The 25,750-nt window shown below is 46.7% G+C and overlaps 1 long non-coding RNA gene across 1 annotated transcript in view; it reads right to left on the bottom strand.

Moving 5' to 3' along the window:
* Positions 1–902: 902 nt before the first annotated feature.
* Positions 903–25,750, bottom strand: part of LOC112426110 (uncharacterized) — a 47,428-nt gene continuing 22,580 nt past the window's right edge. Inside the window, exon 3 of the long non-coding RNA XR_011617145.1 lies at positions 903–5,209. This is a non-coding gene — a long non-coding RNA (uncharacterized lncRNA). The remainder of the gene's footprint in view (positions 5,210–25,750) is intronic.

Here is a 25,750-nt window from a genome sequence, read left to right as displayed (position 1 = left end):
TCCTGCACCCTTGCTCCATCCTGCCCTTCTTAGGGCCGTGAGCACGGGCCTGTGGACACCAGCCTCACACGGCCAAACTCCATTCCCTCTGGCAGACACATACCCAGCCAGGCTGTCCCCTCCAGGCCCAAATGAGGGCACCCCTCTGGTGGCTCGGTGGAAGGAGGACCACACACAGCCTGGCAGCAGCTCGGAGGACCTGGGTGCAGGGGCATGGGGACCCCTTGCCTCGGGCCCTAAATAGGCTCTCCCAAGTGTAAACCAGACCACGTCTCAGCCCCTCCACAGATCCCCATGACATACAAAGCCTGGCCCAGCTTCCTGAACACGATCCCCGCTGGCTCGGAGACCTCCTGACGCCCCCTCCTTTTCCCCAGGCTGCAGGAGCAGTCCTCTCGGCGACCCTGCTGGGTCCAGCCTCTGCACCTCGGCTCATGCGGTACCCCTGTTAGACCCACTAGGTCTTCGTTGTCCTGGCTTCCCTCCCAGCTAGGCGATCCTTCCGTGCTAGTGTCCATGCCCGTCTCTGGGCATAGAAACTCCACCTCTGTAGCTGCTCGCCTCGGCCTGCACTAGCCCTCATCACCTGCTCCAGGCCCTGCGCGCATTCACCTTGGGCCTGAAGTCCCCAGCAGGGAGCTTGCGCAGGATGGGGCCTCGCTGGGAGGTGCGGGGCAAAATTAAACCGATTTGGCAGGTAACCCCCAGTGCACAGAAACCCGGCCCTCAGAGACACTGATTCAGAGGAGAAGAGAGACCTCTGTGAGGGACGGGAATCCCCCGGCCCTCCGTGGAGACGATCTCAAGCCACAGTCCTGCCTGGATGAAGATGTCATTCCAGCGCCTGATGAGTCTGGGCCTGTGACTCCCAGTGTGCAGAGCCCTCGGGGCCTTCAGCAGCGCTGTGCTGACTTCAGGCGGGTTCTCAGTGGCGGGCACCTGGGGCCCCTCCCAGCGGCTTTTCCCTGCCCCTGGAGAAGGTGGATCTGAGCACGTGTGCCCCAGGCCTCAGGTGCTAGACTCTTTACACCTGGGGAGTCTCCCTCAGTAAGAGACTCCGTCCGGATTCCCCCACAGCTGCTGGCCAGGAGGGATAATTCAGAGGCAGAGTTTAATACCATTTCCCAACGTGTTCTCACTCTACCTGGGATTAGGCTCCGGTTATCACTGCTAACGGGCTTCACAGCGCATCTTCTGTTGGCTGCCTCCCTTCCTTGTCATCATTTACCCATTCCCTTCTGGCCCTTCCCTGTACATTCCAAAATATACGATTTGAATTCAAACCCTCCTCTCAGGGTCTGCCCTGAGAAAAACTCCAGCCAAGACACCGTGATACCAAACTCAAGGACACTTATGAAATAATTGCTGCTTTAACTTTTTTATTTTTGGCTGGAATCAATACACCTTATAAAAAATAACATTGATATTTTTGTTTGTTTTTAAGAAAAATAAAATCCTTATTTCATTAGAAAATGGTCCACATATAGTATAGTTGCTTGCAGTCCTTGTTTCCCTCAGATCAGTGTCTCCAAGATACGTGCTGAGCGGATGTAACTGGACTGAGAAAGGGCCCATCTGCATGGGATGGAAATAAGGAATCCTGGGCCATTCCCGCTAGGGCTTTCGGATATCCCTTACAGAGCTACTGAAGGACCTCCTTCCTGAGCCCCTGCCCTAGCGAAAAACAGCGTCTAGCGCCAAGTCAGATACTCTCCACTGGACTTGCTTTTCTTTTTCCCTTGAGTGAAGGGAACGGCTCAGGAAATGAATCTCATCAGCTCTTAGAAAGCTGGTCCATGCTTCAACAGGCAAAGTGTCAAAATAGCAGCACTGGCTGGAAGGATTAGCAAGGAAAACCAAACCTGACGTGTTCTGGCTCTTCCAACAATAACGGGAAGAGGCAGCTGAGCCGGAACCTGGCAGACTGCAGCTGCCGAGCCTTGGGTGGGCAGGGGGTCCGCACCGCAGCTGAGCTTCTCTAAGCCTGGAAGCGCATGGAGTCACTGCTTAGGGTGTGATTTGCTGCAGAAACATATTGGGACCTCTGCATTTATAACAAAATACTTACGCATTTCAAGAGAGCATGAAGTCGCTCAGTGGAAGCTCAGTGGCCACACACACCGCTGCCTGTGATGTTCTGGGAAAGCGTCTATTGCACCAGGTGTGGGCTAAAGATGTTCCCTCCCCTACACCTGCCACCACATGGTCTGCTGAATACTTTTTCATTCAGGCACTGAAGCAGCACTGAAATTCAGATGTAGCCAGCTCAGGGGCTCACGCCTGTAATCCCAGCACTTTCGGAAGCTGAGGCAGGTGAATCACCTGAGGTCAGGAGTTTGAGACCAGCCTGGCCAATATGGTGAAACCCCGTCTCTACTAAAAATACAAAACTGGTGGTGCACGCCTGTAATCCCAGCTACTCGGGAGGATGAGGCAGGAGAATCACTTGAACCCGGCAGGCGGAGGTTGCAGTGAGCCAAGATTGCGCCACTACACTCAAGCTTGGGCAACAGAGCTAGACTCTGTCTCAAAAACCAAACAAGCAAACAGAAACAAACAAACAAACAAAAAAATCAAGTAATGTTTGAAAGATAAGTCACTTCTGACAATGATACCCTGTGACCCCAAAAAGATAACATGATCACAAACCAGTATGATTGCCTCCCAAAAGCAAAAGGGTTCAGGATTATGAAAAAGCTGACAAACCCATAATCACATGCCTCTCTGAGAAATTAATAGACAAAGTTAGGTAAGCTATAAACGCTTGAAGCAATGAAATTTGAAAGCTTGATCTAATATTGTAAATAAATATAAATATCATTTACCCAAGGAAGAAAAATATATTCTTTTCAATTACACATCAAGGAGTTGAAAAAGAGACCACACATTAAATACAAAAGAAGTGTTAATAAATACCAGAAAATTTCCTCTGACAAACTTGCAATTGTATTAGAAATCCACAAGTAAAGATTGTTTAAATAAATATAGTTGGAAACACCAACATCGCACTTTTATATAATTCCAGGTTAAGAGAAACCTGTTGTAGAAATTACAAATTACTTAGAACAGAAATGAAAGTACTCCAATACCTATTACAAGTGGCACATAGAAGAAAATTTATTGCCTTAAGTGTTTATTATAAAAGCAAAATGAGTGCATTTATATCAATGAATTAACTGATCAATTCAAAAAAGCTTGAACGAAACGAAAAGTAAATCTAAAAGAAGATGTAGGATGTAAATAATAAAGATAAGAGCAGGTATTGATGAACTAGGAAACAAAGATTTAATAGAGAAGATCAACAGAAACAAAAGCTGATCCTTTGAAAATGCTAAATAGGATAAACAACTAGTCAGACCCACTGAGACAAAGAGAAAAAAACCACAACTAATATTAGCAATGTAAACATGGATACCATAAAGATTTTCAAAATCACAAGAAGATACCTTAAATAACTTTCTGCCAACAAACTTAAAATATTGGAATAAATGAATACTTTTCTAAAAAATATAAAGTTATACATAAATTTAAGTTAAATATAAACATAAATGTAAAGTTTGTTCAGGAAGATACAGAAAACCCAAGAGAACACATAACTATGGCAAAAACTGTTCTAGAAAAAAAAAATATTGCTCCCAAAAGACACCAAACCCTCAGTGACTTTACAGGGAAGTATAATGCAAAAAATTACAGTCCAATTTCATTTATGAAACTATGCAAAAGACTCAAAATACTGGCAAATTGAGTTCAACAGTAGGAGAAAACTGAATAGGTTGTTAAAATGTTGCAGTTGATGCAGGAATACAAGAATGGCTTTGAATCAGTCTTTGAAAAAGGGTCAAAGTAGTTGCCTATTCCAGGTCACAGTTGCAGGGAAAGAGGAACAGGTCTTACATAGCATATAAAGGAAAAGTTTAGAAAAACTTGCCTGTAGGGAATATGAAGGTCAGAAGATGATACAATTGCTAGAGGGAAAACCATAAAATGATGAAGGAACTAAAAGAATGTTGCAATTTTAAAATAGTATTTATGTTAGGGACAGCATCCTACTGTGCCACTCAGGCTGGAGCCCAGTGGTACCATCATAGCTCACTGTAACCTTGTACCACTGGGCTCAAGTGATCCTCCTGCCTCAGTCTCCAGAGTACCTAAAACAACAGGTACCCTTCACCATGCTCAACTAATATTTTTATTTTTATTTTTTAGAAATGGAGTTTCACTGTCTTGTCTGGGCCGGTGTCAAATTCCTGGCCTCAAGCAATCTTCCTGCCTCAGCCTTCCAAAGCACTGGGATTACAGGTGTGAGCCACCACGCTTGTCCTAAAATAGTGTATTTTTTAGCTATCTTTTTAACCTAATAGTAATCCTACAGAGGGTTCATTTGTAAGTTTCTTTTCATTCAATTTGCAGGTATGGGAGAGATCTATGTTAAATATGTTCTAATTAGTTAGAATATAATTAAAGCTTATAATTTAATCAAAAGACCTAGTTGTTTCCTGAAACATATGTAGTTTGCAAGTGCTGTTGTTTCTGTTCCCTATATGGTATGGGGCTGTAAAATGCCACATGGCATACAAAGCTAGCGGAAAGAGATGGGAAGTTTCAGTCTGGGCCCAGAGAAGACCCATAAGTTGAGGCAAACAGCATCACGGCTGCAACGCGCACACCAGAGGGAACGGGGAGTCTGCACCACGAGTTGCTCCCCTAATGAGGCCTGGACAGAAACCAGGCCATGGGAGACCCAGCTTCAGACCCAACCTTCCTTATCTGGATGGCCTGGAGTTCTTTCCAGGGTAGTCCTGATGGACATCTGGCACCTATGTCCCAGTTTGCTGAGGAGCTTTCACTGCCCAAAGAAGGAGGCAGCATCTCCTTGCAGTGGTTCCTACAGAAAAATGTGGAGACGGCACTCCACCCGCTGCCCTGAGCACGTAGGTGAAGCTATTCGGACCAGGAATGCGTTTAACAGGAAGCCTGGGACAGTCACAACCTAAGTGCTGAGAAATGCGGCCAAGAGCATCCATCCACCTCCCTCAGCAGACAGTCCAGCGGCGTGTGAAGGAAAGCTGCTTTCTGGGACCTCCAGAGGGTGAAGCGTTGACATCATCTACATTGGTGATGTTAACCAACTTCATTGATCACGGGGCATCCATGTTCCATGTCTCCAGCCTTAGTGTCCTCAGCAGCTTGTGCAAAGTCTTCTCAGAGACTTTGAGAAAAAACATATTAATAGATAATTGAATAAGTAAAAGTGTAACAAAACACAGTGTTTAAAAATCACAAGTGTTGTGTGATTTATAGGATTAAAAATTGAATTAAGGCCCTGTGAGTTTTCCAGTAGCCTTCTCCTCCCACGCTGCACCAGCCATTCCAGACCTTTGAAGGAAGCATCTTGGTGTTTCCCCCAGGGGACTCTCCCCTCCCCAAGGACCTCAGAACCCCACCAGGATGAGGGTCACCGCAAGCTCCAGACTAGCAACGATGGGCGGCCACTGGGGGTGTTGCTGGGGTCGACCCACTGGGAGGTGAGCTGCCCACTACTCCAAGCACTGGGAAGAAGAGAGAACACAGCCAAGTGATTTGAAAGTCTCTATCAGTTCACATGGGAAAGCAGCCGGCAGAAACAGGGGAGCACAGGCCCAAGGCTCCCCAGAAGCATTTCTCAGGGATCGCTCTGCAGTCGGCTGATCACTGGCATGCGGGCTCTTGGTGTTCTAGACGGGACCCCAGCGGGCTGGCAGCAGGCTAGCCCCGTGATCATTTTATAACTGTTCTTCCCACCTCTGTTTTATCAGTTTATAAACCTTTTCAAAGTGAGTTTTCAGCTCTTGACCCAGGAGTAACGGTCTGTGGTAGACAGCTGAGGGAGTTTAATTTTCATTTGTATTTCCTCTGAAAAGTTTCCTCTTTCAAGTTTAGGTTTGTATACTAAAAATAAATTCCTAAGCTCCCCCATCACCTGAATGGACCCCTCTTTGCCTGCGGAACCCTGGAAAAACCTTAAAACTGAGTTCCTGGCCATGACAGGACAGGAGGTCAGACATGTCTCATTATACCCCTCCCTCTAGTGGTTTAGACACAACAGCCGACCAGCATGAATGTTAAAGTCAAGATCATAAGACACACACAAGGGACCCTTTGTGGCAATAAGATACCAAATTCCAAATAAGACCGAAGGCCATGCCAGGCAAGGGTGGAGTCACACACCCCTACACTTCAAGAACAAACGTGTTCTAAATGCCACAAGGGTTTTCTTTCTCTCTGGCAGCTGAAAATGCACTCGCCTGGAGAGATAAGCAATATTCTAACGGGGACCAGCGCAGTGGCTCATGCCTGTGATCCCAGCACTTTGGGAGGCCATGGCGGGCTGATCACCTGAGGTCACGAGTTCTAGACCAGCCTCGCCAACATGGTGAAACCCTGTCTCTACTAAAAATACAAAAATTAGCTCGGTGTGGTGGCAGGCGCCTATAATCCCAGCTACTCGAGAGGCTGAGGCAGGAGAATCGCTTGAACCCAGGAGGCGGAGGTTGCAGTGAGCTGAGATGGTACCACTGCACTCCAGTCTGGGTGACAGAGCAAGAGTCCATCTCAAAAAAAACAAAAAAAATCTAACACTTGTAGCTCACCAACAGACACTAACTGACCCCTTGTTCCACCAGCCATCACTACAGCTTTGATTGGACAAGACACCAATTTCAGCAACGTTCTCCAGATAAGACCACTGACCACGCCCTCGTTCTGGCCGGTTTACAGAGGCTGCACACTTGCGTTCCTTCATGTCCTGAAAATACCTTTTGACATATAGGACCTAACTGTAACACATTTAAATGTTAAGTCTCCACCCCAAAGTGAACATGGGTCGTATGTTACATACATGTTTGTTCAATTTGCATGTCTCAGGACTACCTTTATGAACATTCACAGCTCTTCCTGTAATCTGTTGAATGTATATGTTTAGCCAGCCTGTCCAGCATAAAGCTCCAACTCCCACTCCTCCTCCATCCAAGTGCTCTGGTCTTTGTAGAAGGCTACACTTCCCAGCCCATGGAATGGCCACCTGGTAGGCTGTAACCCTTTAGAAGTAACAAAGTCTCTTTCTCCAAATGTATAAAGATCTCCTGATGTTTCAAAAGTTAACAGATCTGATTATGAGTTGGTTGGTGACAGCGCACCTGGGTGACCATCCAAGTGTTTTTCCTCATTGACTCCATGGCCATCCTGGGCCATAGCTGCAGAACAGCCCCTCCACAAGAACCGGAGGCAGCCCATGTGATCCTGTCCTATCTCCAGTGAGACCACCGGCAGGCTTTTCCAAGAGACCTGGGCAACAAATGAAAAAGAGTGTCTGTGTTACTGCTGCTTTAAAGGGCATAAAACAAATGAAGGAAGTAGAAAGGGGGAGGGATTAAAGATGAGCAGACAGACAAGAAATCCACACAGTGATTGTTGGCTGTCTTTCGAGAAATTTCTTAAAGGATTGGTGTCTTAAATACCTTTGTGTCACTGCAATATTCAAATTATTAAAAACAGTTACTGTTCACTGATCACTGTGGTATTTGATGCCTGATTCACTCAACATTTGACATAATTTTCCAATCATTAAATTTCTGTTTACATTATAATAGGGAAAATGGAAACATTAATAAACACTATAAATTTGTCCCTGGTTAGTTCATATTATTCCACTGATATAAATGGAGATTATTCACACCAATATCACCCCCTGAAGAAGAATTCCAAAGTGGGCCTGCAACATGAATGGAGTTGCTGGGCTCCTGAAGTCGAGTGCTCAGGTGTAGAGGGGGAAAGAGAAAGGAGAGCCCCCCCCCTTGCACTTCTTGCTCTCCATCTATCTGAATAATCAAAATAATTCCATCATTTTCATACACAGTCCCGAGACACCAATAAGGTAAGACCATTTCCTTGAGGAACAGATAATCCTTCTTCTCTCTCTTAGTGCATATCCATTCTCTGGTCTTTTTGTGAAGAGACTAAATCTGTCACCTCTAAATGTTTATTTACAAAAATAACAATAATGATTTTATATGCAAGCTGCAATAATCCATATCTGCCCATCACACAATAACATATAGCATTTGAATGTCTTTTACCCCATGTCCTATTCAAGGTGCAAAGGTGTAATATACTAAAGAATATACCTGGTCTTTTCCCGTAGATTCTGGCCTGGAGCTTCAAAACCCTTGGAATTTCCTGATAAAAGTCTCTTTTGTTAGTCATAATGAGCCCTTTCAGAAATGTCTGAGTAATTTTTGTTTTTGTTTTTTGGTTTATTGAGTTTTTCTTGAGATGGAGTTTTGCTCTTGTTGCCCAGGCTGGAGTGCAATGGCGTGATCTCGGCTCACTGCAAACTCCACCTCCTGGGTTCAGGTGATTCTCCTGCCTCAGCCTCCCGAGTAGCTGGGACTACAGGCACATGCCACCATGCCTGGCTAATTTTTTTTTTTTTTTTTTTTTTTTGTATTTTTAGTAGAGACAGAGTTTCATTATGTTGGCCAGGCTGGTCTCAAACTCCTAGTCTCAGATAATCCACTCATCTTGGCCTCCCAAAGTGCTGGGATTACAAGCATGAGCCACTGCACCTGGCCCACGTCTGAGTTTATACTAATGAGGTGGTGGCTCAGGGTGAACCTTTAAATAATTCCAAGGGAGGGATTGACCATGCCGGAGAAACCAAGCATGCCCTGCCCTCTGACTTCTGCAGAGGATGGGAGGACCGGAGATTAAGTTCAGTCATGCAGCCAATAATTTAATCAATCATGCCTATGTAAGAAAACCTTGTTAATGACTCTGGACATCGAGGCTCAGCTGAGCTTCTGGGTTGTAAACACCTCAATGTACCAGGAGGGTAGCGCTGCACAGAACAGAGAGGCTCAGGCTCCCAGAACTTGCTGCCATCTGCACCTCTTCATTTTGTTATTCCTTTGACCTCTACACAATAAAATGCTGACCATAAAGATGGCCCTTTCCTGAGCTCTGTAAGTTATTCTAGCAAATTACCTAAATTTTGGGGGAGATGAGTTGTGAGAATTCACAAATTTGTAGCCAAGTTAGACAGAAGTTTGGGTAGCCTGGGGGCCCCACTTGGAGATGGAATGTAAGGTAAAGACACTCTTTTGGGGGCTTTGCCCTTCAACGTGTAGATCTAATGCTAAGTCTAATGCTAGGCAGTTAGTGTCAGAGTTGACCTGAACTGTAAGATACCCAGCTGGTGTCAGAGAGTTGGTGTTGAAATGCAAAAAGGAAATAAAAATATAGAAATAATACTTCCAGTCATAAGTCTCTTCCAAACTAATTATGACAGTAAGCCATCAACCCATATAAAGAGATGATAATATAATGCAGTAACTAATTGTCTCAGTCTGTTTTGTGCTGCTATAACAAAATACTTCAGACTGGGTAATTTGTAAACAACAGGCATTTATCTCTCATGGTTCTGGAGGCTGGGAAGTCCAAAATCAAGGTGCCAGCAGTTTCAGTGTCTGGTGAGAGCTATATCCTCTGGAGGGGAGAAACACCCTACCTTCAAATGGCAGAGGGCAGAAGGGCAAGAGGGACAAAGTCTCTCTGTCAATCTTTTTATGAGGATACCTAATGCCATTCATGAAGGAAGATCCCTCATGGCCTAACCATCTCCAAAGACCGCACCTCCCAATACTGGTTACGCTGACTACACTAACAAAAGACCAGGAGTGAAGATCTCTTAGGCAGACAGCTACACTCTTTTCTCAAAAAGGACGCTGTGAACAAAATTTGTGTTTGCTTGGTTTTTCAGTCCTCCTATTGGAAACAGCCCACTCGACTTCATGCTTCTTAAAAACAACAAAAGCTTTTTACACCTTCATTTGATTGCTACGCCATCACACACACAATCAGAAAATGCAGTTATGACTTCTGCACATTTCTAGTGCTGTTGTATTCCTAACAGTGGCACCACTGACATACTGTGATATGCTTTCTAATCACAGCTTTGTGTTGGCAAACAATTGAATTTGGGTTGGTCTCTTAACCCAGTTCCTGGGCAATCCTCCTCAGTATGGAGACATAAGAGCACACATTTCATACCCAGAATAGCCAGGCTTCTTCCTTTCACTCAGAAGCTGCAGGCCCACCTCCCTGGTCTTTGAGGAGCACCTGGTGGCAGCATTCTTCTTTGGAAGGAAATGTGGTAAGGAAATGGAGTAGGAAGAATTACACGTTAAACTCGCATCTTACCCCTTGGCTCTAACTCCAAAGTATACAAGAAATTCCAAGTAAATTTTCTAAATGGGTGGGAAGAGGCAAAGCAAAATCCATTAGGAGGATTATAACAGATTTACTTTGTTTGAAATTGGTCTCTAATGACTCTAGAAAGTGATACCTACACAGAAGGCCAATTACATCTTCAGCCTGGAGATGCCAACACTATTTCCAAGGAGTTAATCTGCAATATCCCTAGACATTCTGATTTTCTTAGCATTTTTCACACCGCTTGTAAACTGCTTACTTGGGGGATCACACTTTGGAATATGACCCAATCAGCTCTGTAAATTTTCTGTCACCCTATTAATGTCCAAGAAAAGATGAGATGGACTTAGATTGTGCCATTTGATTTTTATTAAACAGTTAATTGTACCTCTCACTTTTTTTCAAACACTTTCCACAGATTTCCAATTTTCAGCCAAGCTCATCTTCCCTAGACTATGACAAGCCATCAAAAATCTGTTTTAAACGTGCTTTTCCAAAATTCATCACAGTATAGAGTAAAACAGGAAAAAAAACCGGGGATCATTTCATTTTGTTAATCAGAAAATATATTCATTAGTCAGGGGAGGATGGCTTATGCTGCTGCAACAAATCCCAAACCTCAATGGCTTAACACAACAATAGTTTGTTTTCCTCCATGAAAATTCTGCTGTAGATCCACGCAACTTTCCAGGGCATCTCCCCTCCATGCAGTGACTCAGTCCTACAGGCTGAGAGGCGATTGCTCTGCAGTCAGCATAGCAGAGAATGCAAGAGTGGCAGCAGGTCTCTCATTAATTAAACGCTTGGCTCAGAAGTAACCCACTTACTTCCTCTCATAACCCCATTGACTTAAACTAGTCTTATCACTACAGCGTGGAATTGTCGTCCTACTGCATGTCTGGAGGAAGAGAAAGATATGTGGCAGGGCACTAGGAACCACTGCCACATACAGATTCTTAGATTATGTATAGACAAGAGAATGGTGCCCTCTCTCAAAAGGGGTCCTTCTAGTGATCTTAAACAACACTCACTATTCAACAGAAATGTACTCCAAGTCATAACTGTGAGCCACGTAAATAACTTTGAACTTCTTAAGTAGCCACCAAAAAATGTAAAAAGAAATGAGTAAAATTAATCTTAATAATATATTGTATTTACTCAAATATATACAAATATTAGTTTGTCATCCGATCAAACTATATATATATATATATATATTTTTTTTTTTTTTTGAAATGGAGTCTCGCTCTGTCACCCAGGCTGGAGTGCAGTGGCACAATCTCAGATCACTGCAACCTCCACCTCCAAGGTTCAAGTGATTCTCCTGCCTCAGCTCCTGAGTAGCTGGGATTACAGGCACCTGCCACCACACCCTGTTAATTTTTGTATTTTCAGTAGAGATGGGGTTTCACCACGTTGGTCAGGCTGGTCTCAAACTCCAAACCTCGTGATTCACCTGTCCCGGCCTCCCAAAGTGCTGCGATTACCAGTGTGAGCCACCACGCCTGACCCCAATCAATATTTTAAAATTGATTATTTTGCATTTTTGGTACTAAATCTTCAAAACTCAGTGTGTATTCTATACTGACAGCACATTTTAATTTGGACTAGCCACATTTCAACTATTCAGTCACCACACGTGACTGACAGATCTGGAAGCTACTCTGAGTCATAGAGGAATTCATGATTGTGCTTGTTCAGCACTGATTTGCCATACATTAGCATATGCAAATTATTTCTATAATTAAAACTAAGGCACTAAGGAGATGTGCCTAGAGATTAAGTTGAATCATACAGTCAATAATTTGGGAGAAGTCAAATAAAACACCGAGGTCACATGGCCCTTAAGGGATTGAGCCAGTATTCAAAACTGTGTAACCCCAAAGCCTGTGCTTTTTCAACATCCTGTCACATAGAACTTTAGAGCTGAAAAGAACAGATCAGAAACTGAAGGACTATTTAGTGAGCAATGATATCCTGCCTTAAAGCTTCATCATTTTTCTTCTCCTTAGAGAAGAGCTTAATTGTATGCCCTCTATAATTAGGACTTTACAGAACCAGTACTTCATTTTGTACCTTAGAAAACAAATCATTCTCTAGCTCCTTAAATGTGTTGCTTCTCAGGAATAGATGTGCAGGGGAGGAGAAGGAGGGAAGAGAAACAGGGCAGGCCAGGCAGAAGTTAAGAGCAGCCAAAGGAAGGAGGCCAAAGTTTAGTGGCTTAAAACAACTATTCCATTATAGCTCATAATTTTGTGGGTCAGAAATTCAGGAAGGGCTTGGATGATATTTTCTGTCCCACATGGAGGCCACTCAGGAATGATTAACCGGTCTGGAGGGTCCAGGGTGGCTTTGGGCAGGGATGATGGGAGACTGGCCCAGCCAGGACTGTCCAGCAGGGTGCCCCAGAGTCCCTTCCACCATGGCAGCCTCAGGGTAATGACGCTCAGGGACAACTCAGGGATCCAAAAGAGAGTGTCCCAAGATTCTGGTGGATGCTGCAAGGCTTTCTGTGGCCTAACCTCAGAAGTCCCAGAACACCACGTCCATCCCATTCTATCACTCAAACAAGTCATTTAGGTAGATTCGAGGCGAGCGGAATTGGATTTACCTTCTCAGTGGGAGGAGTAGCAAAGAATTTGGAGCCATCCTTAATCTACCATAACCAGAAAATAAAAGCAGTAGCTTGGCCAGATGCAGTGGCTTATGCCTGTAATCCCAGCACGCTGAAGCAGGAGGATCGCTTGAACCTAGGGGTTTGAGACCAGCCTGGGCAACATAGGGAAACCTCCATCCCTGTAAAAAAGTTTAAAAATTAGCCTGGCATGGTGACACTCACCTATAATCACAGCTACTCAGGAGGCTGAGGGAGGATCCCTTGAGCCTGGGAGGTTAAGACTGCAGTGAGCTATGTTCACACCACTGCACTGCAACCTGGGTGACAGAGTGAGACCCTGTCTCAAGAAAAAAAAATACGAACAGTAGCTTAAGCAAGGTAGACACTTATTTTTCTCTCATAAAAACCTGGTTAGAAGCAGTCCAGAGTGGATATGGAATTTCCGGGCACCTGGGTTCCTTCTGTCCTCTTGCTCTGCTTTGCTTGAGATATTAGTCTAGGACAAGAGTTGGCAAGCCACAAGCCCGTGAGCCAAGTTTGACCCATAGCCTCTTTTTGTAAATAAAGTTTTATTGGCAAACAACCATGTTTTCATTTAGGTACTTTCCATGACTCCTTAAAGAGGAGGACCTGCATCAGAGACTATGTAGCCTGCAAAACTTAAAATATTTACTATCCAGCCCATAACAGAAAAGGTTTGCTGTTCCCTGATGCAGGGTATGATCTGAAAATTGCCCATATTATGTCTGCACACATGGGAGCTGCAAGGGAGGGTGAGAAATATTTTTATTCTGGGGATCCATGTCCCATCAAAAATTGGAAGTTTTGCTACTATAGATAATGGGAAATGCATACACCAGAGTCGACTCGCAGACTCTACAACCCAGGCCCAGCTGCACGGTCAGTTTGGAAGTCTACACAAGCATGCAGAGGACCTGGCCACAAACAGGGCTAATTCAGGTGCCCAATTCATGTCCCAACTCTGTCCTGTCAGGCGACTAAGTCAGGGCACTGGGAATCCAGGGCCAGGTGGAATAACTCCTACACAGTCAGTGTGGGAGTCTCAACAGGTAGCTGGGTCCTGCCCGGACTCGTGTGGGATGGAGGGCTGGGTAAACTCATTGCTGCAATAAAAGGGACAGAATCTCAGTGCAAAAGAGACTAGAAAAAAAGTTAGGTTTCCAGGCTGGAATTCAGAGGGGAAGATGGAAGTCCATTTGATACAGTAGTGGTGAAGATGGAAACTGGTCCCTGCTGTGAGGAAGACACCTGAGCTATGAAGAGTGGAGTATAAGCTTGGAACCAGATGTGCACACACCCAGAGTTCATGTCCAACATATCTCAACATCTTTGCAAAGTCTGTGTGGATGCTTAAAAACTGGGGAGGGCAGAGCCAGCCGTGGTCAGGTGGCCCCCACCTGGAGGAATGAGATGATAGAGTCCAGGAGTGAGGCAGCGCCCTACAGTTTGTCCTCATCCTTCCATTCTTCACACTTCCAGTTTCCTTTCAACCACTTCAGAAAAAAAAAAAGTCCAGAAACTTCAATGTTGCCAAGTTTAGAAACCAAGTCATCATTAGTGTGAGTGGAATCAACGTTGATCACAGTCTGGTCCTTTTCAAGTTTCTTTGAGATCTTCAAAAGCCCAATCATCCCGTTCCATCTAGGACATAAAGGAAAATGCACCCAAAGAATAGTCTTTCAAGTGCATTGCCACTGTAGCTAGATGATTATTATCCTGACTATTAATTGCTATTATGGTTACTATTGGCATGATTTTTATGCTTTTCTGTGTGCCCATCCAATCACACATCCAGCCACCACAGCCACTGCTGGGTGTTTCCTGGGAACCAGATGCCCATGTGCTGATCTGGGCAGGCCCATACACCAAAGGCAGCCCATCCAAGCAGAGCTGAGTGTATTGGAAGACAACAGAACGGAGGAGCCACAGGTGAGCCACAGGTGAGCCACAGGTGAGCAGGTTTACAGCCCCCAAGAGGATTTGGATGCCCAGGCCTGGGAGCTTGCTGAAGAAGTGTGGTTTCATGAAAGCATTCATCCCAGTTATGATGAGCCTTGGAATAAAGAAAGCTCAGCCTTGGAATAAAGAGAAGCACGAAGAGTGCAATGAGGAAGAAAAAACAGCTCGAAAGAAGGACAAAGACACCAAGCCATCATCATAATCAGGAGACAGTATTAAGATAGCCCTCAAAGCAATCCAGCCAGAGGCCAGCAAGTGCACCTAGACCCCATCGGGAATGCCAAACACCTGGTAGTTTGGGGGTTCTGTTGGTTTCTCTTATACTGCTTCATTTAAATTTCCAGTGCTGAATTCTCTGCAATCCTCATGACTTTCAGATTCCTGGCACAGTCTTTTTCCCTCCTACTGGGTGGTGAGCTCCTCAAAGACAGGGCCTGGGTCTTCATCTGACTTCTCCCATGCCTAGAACCACACCTACATAACAGCAGACTTGAGTAAAAAATAATTGAATTGAATTAAGGACCAAAAGGAAAAATTTTAAGGACTCAGAGTTGCAATGAATAGGAACTGTAATGAAAGGAGCAGTTCAGCACAGATGGAGGAGGAGGGAGCCCAGGAAGGAGAGTGGCTGAAAAGGCCCACACAGAGAACGCACTTCCACATGGATGCAACACACACAGAACATGCTTCCACATGGATGCAGCACACAGAACACGCTTCCATATGGATTCAGCACACGCAGAACACGCTTCCACGTGAATGCAGCACACACAGAACACGCTTCCACATGGATGCAGCACACACAGAACACGCTTCCACATGGATGCAGCACACACAGAACATGCTTCCACATGGATGCAGCACACAGAACACGCTTCCATATGGATTCAGCACATGCAGAACACGCTTCCACGTGAATGCAGCACACACAGAACACGCTTCCACATGGATGCAGCACACACAGAACACGCTTCCACATGGATGCAGCACACACAGAACACGCTTCCACATGGATTCAGCACACAGAACACACTTCCACATGGATGCAGCACACACAGAACACACTTCCACATGGATGCAGCACACACAGAACACGCTTCCACATGGATGCAGCACACACAGAACACACTTCCACATGGATTCAGCACACAGAACACACTTCCACATGGATGCAGCACACACAGAACACACTTCCACATGGATGCAGCACACACAGAACACGCTTCCACATGGATGCAGCACACACAGAACACGCTTCCACATGGATGCAGCACACACAGAACACGCTTCCACATGGATGCAGCACACACAGAACACGCTTCCACATGGATGCAGCACACACAGAACACGCTTCCACATGGATGCAGCACACAGAACACGCTTCCACATGGATGCAGCACACACAGAACACGCTTCCACATGGATGCAGCACACAGAACACGCTTCCACATGGATGCAGCACACAGAACACGCTTCCACATGGATGCAGCACACACAGAACACGCTTCCACATGGATGCAGCACACACAGAACACGCTTCCACATGGATGCAGCACACACAGAACACGCTTCCACATGGATGCAGCACACACAGAACACGCTTCCACATGGATGCAGCACACAGAACACGCTTCCACATGGATGCAGCACACACAGAACACGCTTCCACATGGATGCAGCACACAGAACACACTTCCACATGGATGCAGCACACAGAACACACTTCCACATGGATGCAGCACACAGAACACGCTTCCACATGGATGCAGCACACACAGAACACGCTTCCACATGGATGCAGCGCACACAGAACACGCTTCCACATGGATGCAGCACACACAGAACACGCTTCCACATGGATGCAGCGCACACAGAACACGCTTCCACATGGATGCAGCGCACACAGAACACGCTTCCACATGGATGCAGCGCACACAGAACACGCTTCCATGTGGATGCAGCACACAGAACACGCTTCCATGTGGATGCAGCACACACAGAACACGCTTCCACGTGGATGCAGCACACATAGAACATGCTTCCACGTGGATGCAGCACACACAGAACATGCTTCCACATGGATGCAGCACACATAGAACATGCTTCCACGTGGATGCAGCACACACAGAACATGCTTCCACGTGGATGCAGCACACACAGAACGTGCTTCCACATGGATGCAGCACACACAGAACGTGCTTCCACATGGATGCAGCACACACAGAACGTGCTTCCACATGGATGCAGCACACACAGAACACGCTTCCACATGGATTCAGCACACACAGAACATGCTTCCACGTGGATGCAGCACACACAGAACATGCTTCACATGGATGCAGCACACATGGATCCAAACAGACTCAGAGCACGTCTCCACACATTCTCCAACCCTTCCACGCAGAGAGAGTCAACCCCTCCAGGGAAGGCTCCTTGCTGCCTATTAGAGTTCAGATGTCCCCTTCAGGGGTGAACATCGATTGATCTTGAGAGTTGGTAGGAAGTGGGTGGCACAGTGTCCATGTTAAGTGCCTGGGTGGAGGAGTTGCTGGAAGTTGGGAGCTCGGCCCATATGCCCATGGCAGCCGATGTCAGGGTTCAGAGGAGGCTGCAGGAAGGCCCCAGAGAACCCCAGAGACTATAGCCATAGAGGCACGCAGGCAGGCTGGGGCCACAACAGACATTCTGATGGAGGGAGACAAGCTCCAGAGTAGGGGATAGTATGGAATCTACAAGTCTGTTGCCAAAACAGATGGTACACAGTAAAAAAAAGATGTGGGGAGTACGAGTTCTCACGTATAGGCATTGAGGAAATCGGTCAAACCAAAGCAAAACCGAAGCTGCCGCAGAGGTGAGTGCACAGAGGATGGAGCTGCCTCAGTGCCTGGGAACCCCATGGAAGCCCATCCAGGGCCTGCAAGTGAGAAAAGGTAAGCAGTGGCCTCAGGTGACACTGGGGAGGGACAGGGCATGAATCAGGGTAGCCGATCTATTGTAATAAACAACCACCAGATCTTGGGAGTTTGACAAAATAAAAGTTGATTTTTTTCCCATATGAGTCAGTGGAGGAGGTGGGGGTGGGTTGGAGTAGCTCCTCTCATAGAAGCATCTGGGGACCAGGGACCTTCCCTCCTTCCACTTCTCATCTCCATCTTCTCCTCTTAGAGTCCTCCATTGGGTCCTCTGCATATAGCCAGCAAAAGAGGGAAGGAGAGAACATAGAAGATCACATTCAAGAAGGTTTTTAGAGTCTAGGCCCGCAGGTGGCGGGACATTGGCCAAGCTCGGCGACGCGGCCTACCCAACTGCAGGAAGAGTGTTGTCTTGTCTCTAAGTGTATGAGGAAAAGCACGTGGGGCTGGAAAAACACGTAGTTGGAGACAAATCAAAGCCGCTCCAAGAGAGCAGATGTGGCCAGAGAACACAAGACAATAAAGGCCCTGATGTGGGAAGAGGCATCGCGGGGCAGGAACAGGTCAAAGACCTTGACGCAGGGGGGCTCTGCTGTGCAGGGCTAATGGTTGTGACTTATTGGGCCACTCAGCAAATCACCTGCATGCCCCAGGAACGGGCAGGGCAGTGCTGTACATAATGTTAGAAGAATGAGGGCCAAGATGTTCTTGAAGGACCCAGTAAGCATGAAATAAAAATCAACAGAGAACAACAAACAGAGGACAGGGTGCAGTCCCCGGCACTATGGGCTCCTGTGTGTGGGGTCTGCATAGAGAGTCACAGGCAAGTCACAGCTGCTGCTGACTGGGGGCTCCCAGAAAAGGCCAAAAAGGAAGAGCTGATGGCTCCAGAGAGAGAGTGGAACAAACTTCCTGGCCACTTCCAAAACTCAACATTTGCAATCAAGACCGTAGAGACTGGGAGGTGGCACAAAAAGGTCTGTGCAGCCCTGGGGCCCACGAATCCGCAGACTCAGGCACCCGTCACCTTGCAGGGTGCCTCCCGGCAGTAATCTACATGTGTGTTGTGTGGTGCCTTCCTGTGCATAAACTCCTAATGTTGTTTTTCTCATAGTCTCAGAACGGCCTGGAAAGGATCAGGGCCGTGCCTAAAACTAATAACCTGAAGGAAGTAATGGAATATTGCAATTGCTCTGTCCATTTCTTGGGAAGGCTCAATTGGAAATAGACACATCATCCCCTTCTTGGAAAGTCGGTTGATCCAAATCACCTCAGATGGAAATGATTTCTCAGGATATGTGTACGGAACATTTTCTGTCTGCAGCATCTCAAAAGTCCCAGGTAATTCAGGGGCAATTAACAGAATCTTCCCTCTGATTCTAGTCCAAATCTTAAAGCTCGTCTCATCCAATGTGGAAAACAGAACTTCCAAAATCCAGTTGTCAGAAGTTTCCATGTGGGTAACAGTGGCCAAATCAAGACAACATCTTGAAACCTGAGGAAGACACTAAGCTTTGTTTGTCTGCCAGCCAGCGTGCTGTGCCTTCAGGGAGAGTGGGGCTAAAAGCCCCTGTGCACCACAGGCTTCTAGCCTTTTGGAGTGGCATCGTGCTCTAAAGGCACTTAAAGAGGGCTGGGCCTCTGGGGTTTTGTTTGTTTGTGGTTCCGATTCTCATGAAAGCTGTTTCTTCTTCAGCTACCATCATGCTATCATCGCTCCACAAAATGAGATTCCAGAAGTGGGCAGGCGAGATCCAGTTTCCAGAATGAATTCCCATCTCACTCATTCGCAATCTGCAGAGCTCATAGGAGCTAAACAGCACGAAATAAGACACACTCCTGGTCTACACGCCAGTGGCTGTCAGCTGCAGGCAACCTTGGCAATGTCTGGACATTTTTATTTGTCACTGTTGAGGGGATGCTACTGGCATCTAGTGGGGATTATCACTCCCAGTGACTCACTGGGGGAATTTTTGCTTCCAAGGCCCACAACACTGGGCTCTACAGGGTCAGAGGCACTGGTTCCCCAAAAGGCATACTTTTCCTCCGGGGAGCAGAGCCAGGGTCTCATTGAGCTACAGCACAACAGCCACCTGGGCACTCTGAGGTCCTCCTGTGCAAGGAAAGGAGCCAGCATCCTTTCCATGATTGTCAGAGGGAGGTTGGGTTGCCATGATACACAATGGCAGGCATGAGTCTATGTGGGCTTCAGGGGACTCATGCTGGCACCTCCTGCACGCCCTTACCTAACTGTGACCATCCGTGGGCATGTACAGCAAACCCAGCTCAAGGAGATCATGGCAACCAGGACTTCAGGAATGAGGGTCTGAGTCACACCACCAAGTAGGACACCGAGACAGCAGGAGTGGTGTCTAGGGATGAGGGGACTCTGGACGGAGAGTGGATCTATGGCACTATGCTAGGACTGCCAGTTCAGTCCTGACACTCACTGCAGCAAAGGGGTGCAATGTGTCCCACTAATCTCCCTCTCTAAGCTTCCCCCCGAAAGAAAAGTGCACCCTAACAATGGAGGAGCTGGAGCTGCTCCCCGGGATGCATGGAGAAGTGTGGCACGTGGCCGCGAGGTGGACCATGCTAGGCCATCTGAGGCACAGGTCAGCCTTCAAGGAACGACTTGCTGCCCCATGGCAGGAAGGATGGTCCTCAGGCAGCTTTGGGTTCCACCTGGGCTGCAGAGAGCTGCCTCACCTGAGGTCATGCCCACATCACTGACTGAGCAAGGAAGGGTTGTAACATGCCCCATGATGGCTCTGGCAGTCAGCACTGGCTCTAGCGATCCCCGTCCGGTGAGCTGAGGCTTCCTGGGGCCTACATTGCCATTTAGCTTTTACTTCTGCTCAATCTCATTTCCTCACCATTCTTTCCACAGGAGTTAATCTTGCACCCCGAGCTCCATCTCAGCATCTGCTCCCAGATCACCCAACCTGAAGCACAAGCCACTTAAGTTTGCATGGGCTCTTTCTCCCCCAATAGCTTCTTATCAGGTGTGTGGGAATTGAGGAGGGGGATTCTATCTGCAATGCCCGCTGTGTCCCCAAAATTGCTATTTATTGACAATTAATGGTAACTAATCATCTAGGACAAGATAACAGAGGTGCCACAAAGCAGTCCGCAGCCTGAGATGCATTTATGGAAGGGCTACAGGACACCGAGGTGCCACAAAGCAGTCTGCAGCCTGAGATGCATTTATGGAAGGGCTACAGGACACCAGTCCTAAGGCACTGACGGTGGGGGGCTGTCACATTCTTTTCTGCAGAGGACTGGATAGTAAACATTGCCAGCTTTGCAGGCCACCTGGACTCTGTTGCCACTCTTCAACCCTGAGGCTGCAGCACAAAAGCAGCCACAGGCAACAGGCAAGGTGATGGCGGGGCTGTGTTCCCTGCAGCTTCACACACCCAAACAGGCAGCACACCAGATCCTGTCTGCAGAGTGTAGTTTGCTGAATCCCTGTCTCTGAACAACTGTTTAGACGGAGAAGATGCAGACCCACTGCATGAACATGAGCTCATCTTTTTCAACATTTGCTGCTGAGAGTCTTTCCTTCTCCTCTGTCTAGTGTCTCCTTCAGGGAACTTCCCATCTGGAAGAGCGTCCAGGCTCCTCGCTTTGTAGGATGCGGGCAGGAGAAGTCACTTGATTAAAACTCACGGTAAGAAATGCGCTTTGCTTTGCAACCCAGGACACACATACATGACTCAACATCTACAATATGATTTCAAAACGTTAGTGGACAATGTCCCCAATAGTTGAAATCAATTTGATAAAGTACATAATTGTAGTGTTTGAATGAATTAATTAGAGGAACAGAATAGAATACAATAGAGTTGAAAATATGCAAAATAGGTGGAAAAGGCAAGTACTATTTCATGAAATTTTTACTGAGGTTATATGCGTTTATGAAATGTGTGCATGCATTTTTATAAACACATGCGTTTGTGTGTGAGTATAATACCAGGGTAGGTTGTAAAATGTATTTCTTAGGTTAAGTCATAGTCAAAAGGCTTCACAAACACTAGCCTATGGCAATCACCCCCGATGTGCTGTGTCCCAGGGGTGACACTAACTAGGAGCAGATTTGCTTACAACCTGCACTTGAAGGATCCACACAGGCAACTGGATTGCCCATTATCCCACCGTACTTGTCAAGGCACCTTTTCAAAAAAAACTCCTCCTCTTCAAAACATTTTCTTATTCCTTTTGGGTTTTCTGACATTCTTTTCTGGCCTCTCTCAGTGGACTTTTATGACTTCAGTTGCCAATGGAGCGCTCAGGTATCAGCTGCAAGACCTGCTGTGATTTCATTCATGCCTAATTACTTCAAGCTGCCTGTTGCTTGCAAGCATTCCATGTGCTGGCCTGTGTGTCCATCCCCAGGGCTCAGGCCCCAGGGCTCAGGAGAGCCCTTTGGGTCACACTCCAAATGGAAGAGTCTCACACTGACTTCAGAGCCTTCCTTCCTTGCTGAAGTGTTCTCTCCCGACCCCTGACTTTGTCAGGCCAGGCCTGTGTCTGAGCAGATAAACAATAGCTGGAAAAGTGACTGTCACCTCCAGGCTCCGAAGGTCCTTCTGTGTGACTCCAGGCAGGGCACACTCGGGACAGTTCTCCACCCCAGTCCAAGGCTGGCAGATGTTTACACATACCCCGAGTGCCCCACACATGCCCTGGGGCATCAGCACATGGGCTCAGGGTTTACATCCACTGAAAATACTGCCTCCCTCCACTTCATCTCTGACCCTTGATCAATTCCTAAGCAATGACTTGCAAATGGGTGCTCATCGTGTCTGTGCATGTGGCAGGGATGAGGTGACCACTAGGGAACAAGCAAACTACCAGAGAAGGGTTTTTCCTCATCAAGCGTAGCTCTCAGATTCCCTCCCGAAAGGGCAGTGAATGGAACAGTTGGAATTTGCAGAACTGTTTGTGGCCTGGGTCCGTCTGATCACACCTTACTTGCCTGTGGTTAGTGTCATTTAAGTCAAGGGCTCCTTGTGTTGTTAATGAGCAAGAAGACATCTAAGAGCATAACCTAATTGACTTGAGCACATTTCAATTCCTACTGAGATGCCAGAGATCAGACAACATTACGTCACTCCCCCTTCCCTTATTTCAATAGGACATCAATTCAAACTGCCCAGAGCAGACATACTTAATCTCAATGTTCATTGCACGAAGTGGGATGCAAAGAGAGACTATCTGTGCCTCACCAGTTAAAGCAAGTGGTCCAATAACAGGAAAGCTATGAATAGGAGTTTCCAATGTTTCCAAGTTACCTTTGTTTCCCTCAAACTTATTGCTCAGGTTGGATCTTTTGATCTAAATACCAACTCATCATTAAAAATTGTCACAAAATGAGCTGGGCAGTGTCTCATGCCTGTAATCTCAGCACTTTGGGAGGCTGAGGCAGGTGGATCACTTGAGGTCAGGAGCTCAAGACCAGCTCGGGCAACATTGAGAAACCCCATCGCTACTAAAAATACAACATTTAGCCAGGTGTGGTGGTGCACACTTGTAATCCCAGCTACCTGGGAGGCTGAGGCAAGAGAATCACTTGAAACTGGGAGGTGGAGGTTGCAGTGAACCGAGATGACGCCACTACGCTCCAGACTGGGTGACAGAGTGAGACAAAAAAATTAAAAAGGCACAAAATGAAGTAAATAATGATTTTTCATGCAGGATGAGTTTGTTAGAGGCACAGACTCAACATTTGCATATTGTCTCCCTGAAACCCGACATAATGAGCCATCTGAGGAAGGACAGCAGGCGTGAAATCTCTCTTGCCCTCACAACAATGCCAGCACGCAGCACAGCATCCCTTCCTAGGTTAAGAGCTCGGTGCTTTTCCCATGAACAGGCAGCGGTCCAAATGGAAGCTCCGAGTGACCTCTGTGCCCAGATCTAAAAAGGAGAGATAGGCTGAAATTGATGCCTGAATATCCACTCCTGGCACACATACACAATCAACATCAGCAAACTTGCTGGGTTTTGGCAGGCTGCTGTCCAGGATTCACAGTTTTTAGATTCTGCAGTGAATCTTTAGGTCTTGTTCTTGGAAGTCAACAAGTGCCTGGCATCTAGATGTTTTTCTTCTTCGTTTTCCTAAGGGAAATTACAATATTAACATAATGAACCTTAGCAAAGCTAGTGACATTCCCTTCCCGTTCCACCAAAAATAATGTGCAATAATGTGAGGACTCGCCCTGGAGAGACACCAGAGTGGAAGGAGAATGACTGGTGGTGGGAGCAGCCCAGAGCTGCCTGATGCCTGTCCAGGGAACACAGAGGCAGCCATGTAGCCAGCTGGTCTTCATGGCACTTGTCTGTAGAACTGAGCCAAATGGCACTGGCAGGGAGAGGTCAGGGAAGGCACCTCTGCCTCCCTCCATGGCAGCACCAGGGCTCCACAGTCTCAAGGCCAAAGGACCACTGGCTCCAGTAATCACCTTGTGTGAACATCGGTGCCCCAGGTCTATCTTTTTCTTTTTTGAGACGGAGGTTCGCTCTTGTTGCCCAGGCTGGAGTGCAATGGCGCGATCTCGGCTCACTGCAGCCTTTGCCTCCCGGATTCAAGCAATTCTCCTGCCTTAGCCTCCAGAGTAGCTGGGATTACAGGCACCTGCCACCATGCCCTGTTAATTTTTTTTTTTTTTTTTTTTTTTTGTATTTTTAGTAGAGATGGAGTTTTACCACGTTGGTCAGGCTGGTCTTGAACTCCTGACCTTAGGTGATATGCCTGCCTTGGCCTCCCAAAATGCTGGCATTACAGGCATGAGCCATCATGCCTGTCCACCAGTTCTATCTTCTTAAAGCAGATTCCAGTCACTGGCGAGGTAATTCACATGGCAGGCCCTGCGAGGGCTGCTCAGGGCTTCTACAGCATGCACTATAGATGAGAATGATCATAATGACCTCATCACATTGTTGAAAGAGGAGTAAACGTGCACCTGGCACATAAAAAACATCCAATAGATGGGCAATCCTCCCATCTAGGAAACAGCACAGTCATTGGCATGTCCTTGTGAACTTGCTCATCAGGTGGCTTTCCGCTTTCACAGGAAGGTCTGTGCAGGACGAGAATGCTGACTTGGGGCTCAGAAGGGAGGTTGCTGGTGGCAGGAGAGGGGATGAGGGCATGTGGGCAGGGTCAGGGAACGTGGGGGATGAACTTGGCCTACTCTTGTTTTTTTCCTCTGCTGGCTTTGGGGAAGGGAGGGAGCAGGCTTCAGGAGGAGGGGTAGCAGGAACATAGCGTGGGGTAACCTAGCCTCAGAATTTTTCACAATTGGACTTGGGAGAGGGCACCAGTGTTATAAAGGGAAGAGGGCGCCAAATCGCATAGCTGGGCAGAGGCCAGGGAGGGGAGCCCTAAGTGCTGGGCCAACGTGGGGGTGAGGGCCAGGGCACCAGGAAGCAAGGGCTATGAGTCAGGGATATTTTCCAATCACAGACCTGGGAAAAAACAGCTGGAATGCACTTTAAAAATCACATAGCTCGATTTTTATTTTGCACAGAAACTGAAGCCAGTGGTCCCGTCTCACAAGGAAAAGTTAGAACTCACACTCAGTTGCGTCCATTTAAATCTAACAACCCACAACTTGTTCATAAATTATTAGTTAATTAATTAAACAAAATATAAATTATCCAGACAAAAATTTGAGTCACAGCTTATTTTCCAGCTTTCAGCCACACAGTCAAGAACAAAGTGAGTTTGAATCTGAACATGAGGTTCCACTATTGGGTACTGAAATCATCACGCCCTTTATGGCTTCGTCATCTGTCAGGGAGCGGCCACAGAAACAGGAAAAGTGAGTTATTTGTAGCTGCTCCATTATCTGAAAAATATCAGCACATAAGTCACGTTGGGCTCTAAGGGTTTTACTTTCCACAAGGAGAGAATGCTGGTAAACAGTTTGAAAATAAGAATTATCTGGGCTTCCTAAACACAATGGCTGCTGTTAAGTTGAATTTA

The sequence above is a fragment of the Macaca nemestrina genome, chromosome 19 (assembly GCF_043159975.1).
Source record: "Macaca nemestrina isolate mMacNem1 chromosome 19, mMacNem.hap1, whole genome shotgun sequence".
Taxonomy (NCBI): Eukaryota; Metazoa; Chordata; class Mammalia; order Primates; family Cercopithecidae; genus Macaca; species Macaca nemestrina.
The sequence above is the reverse complement of the archived record's forward strand: the minus strand, read 5'-3'. Positions and strand labels throughout refer to the sequence as shown.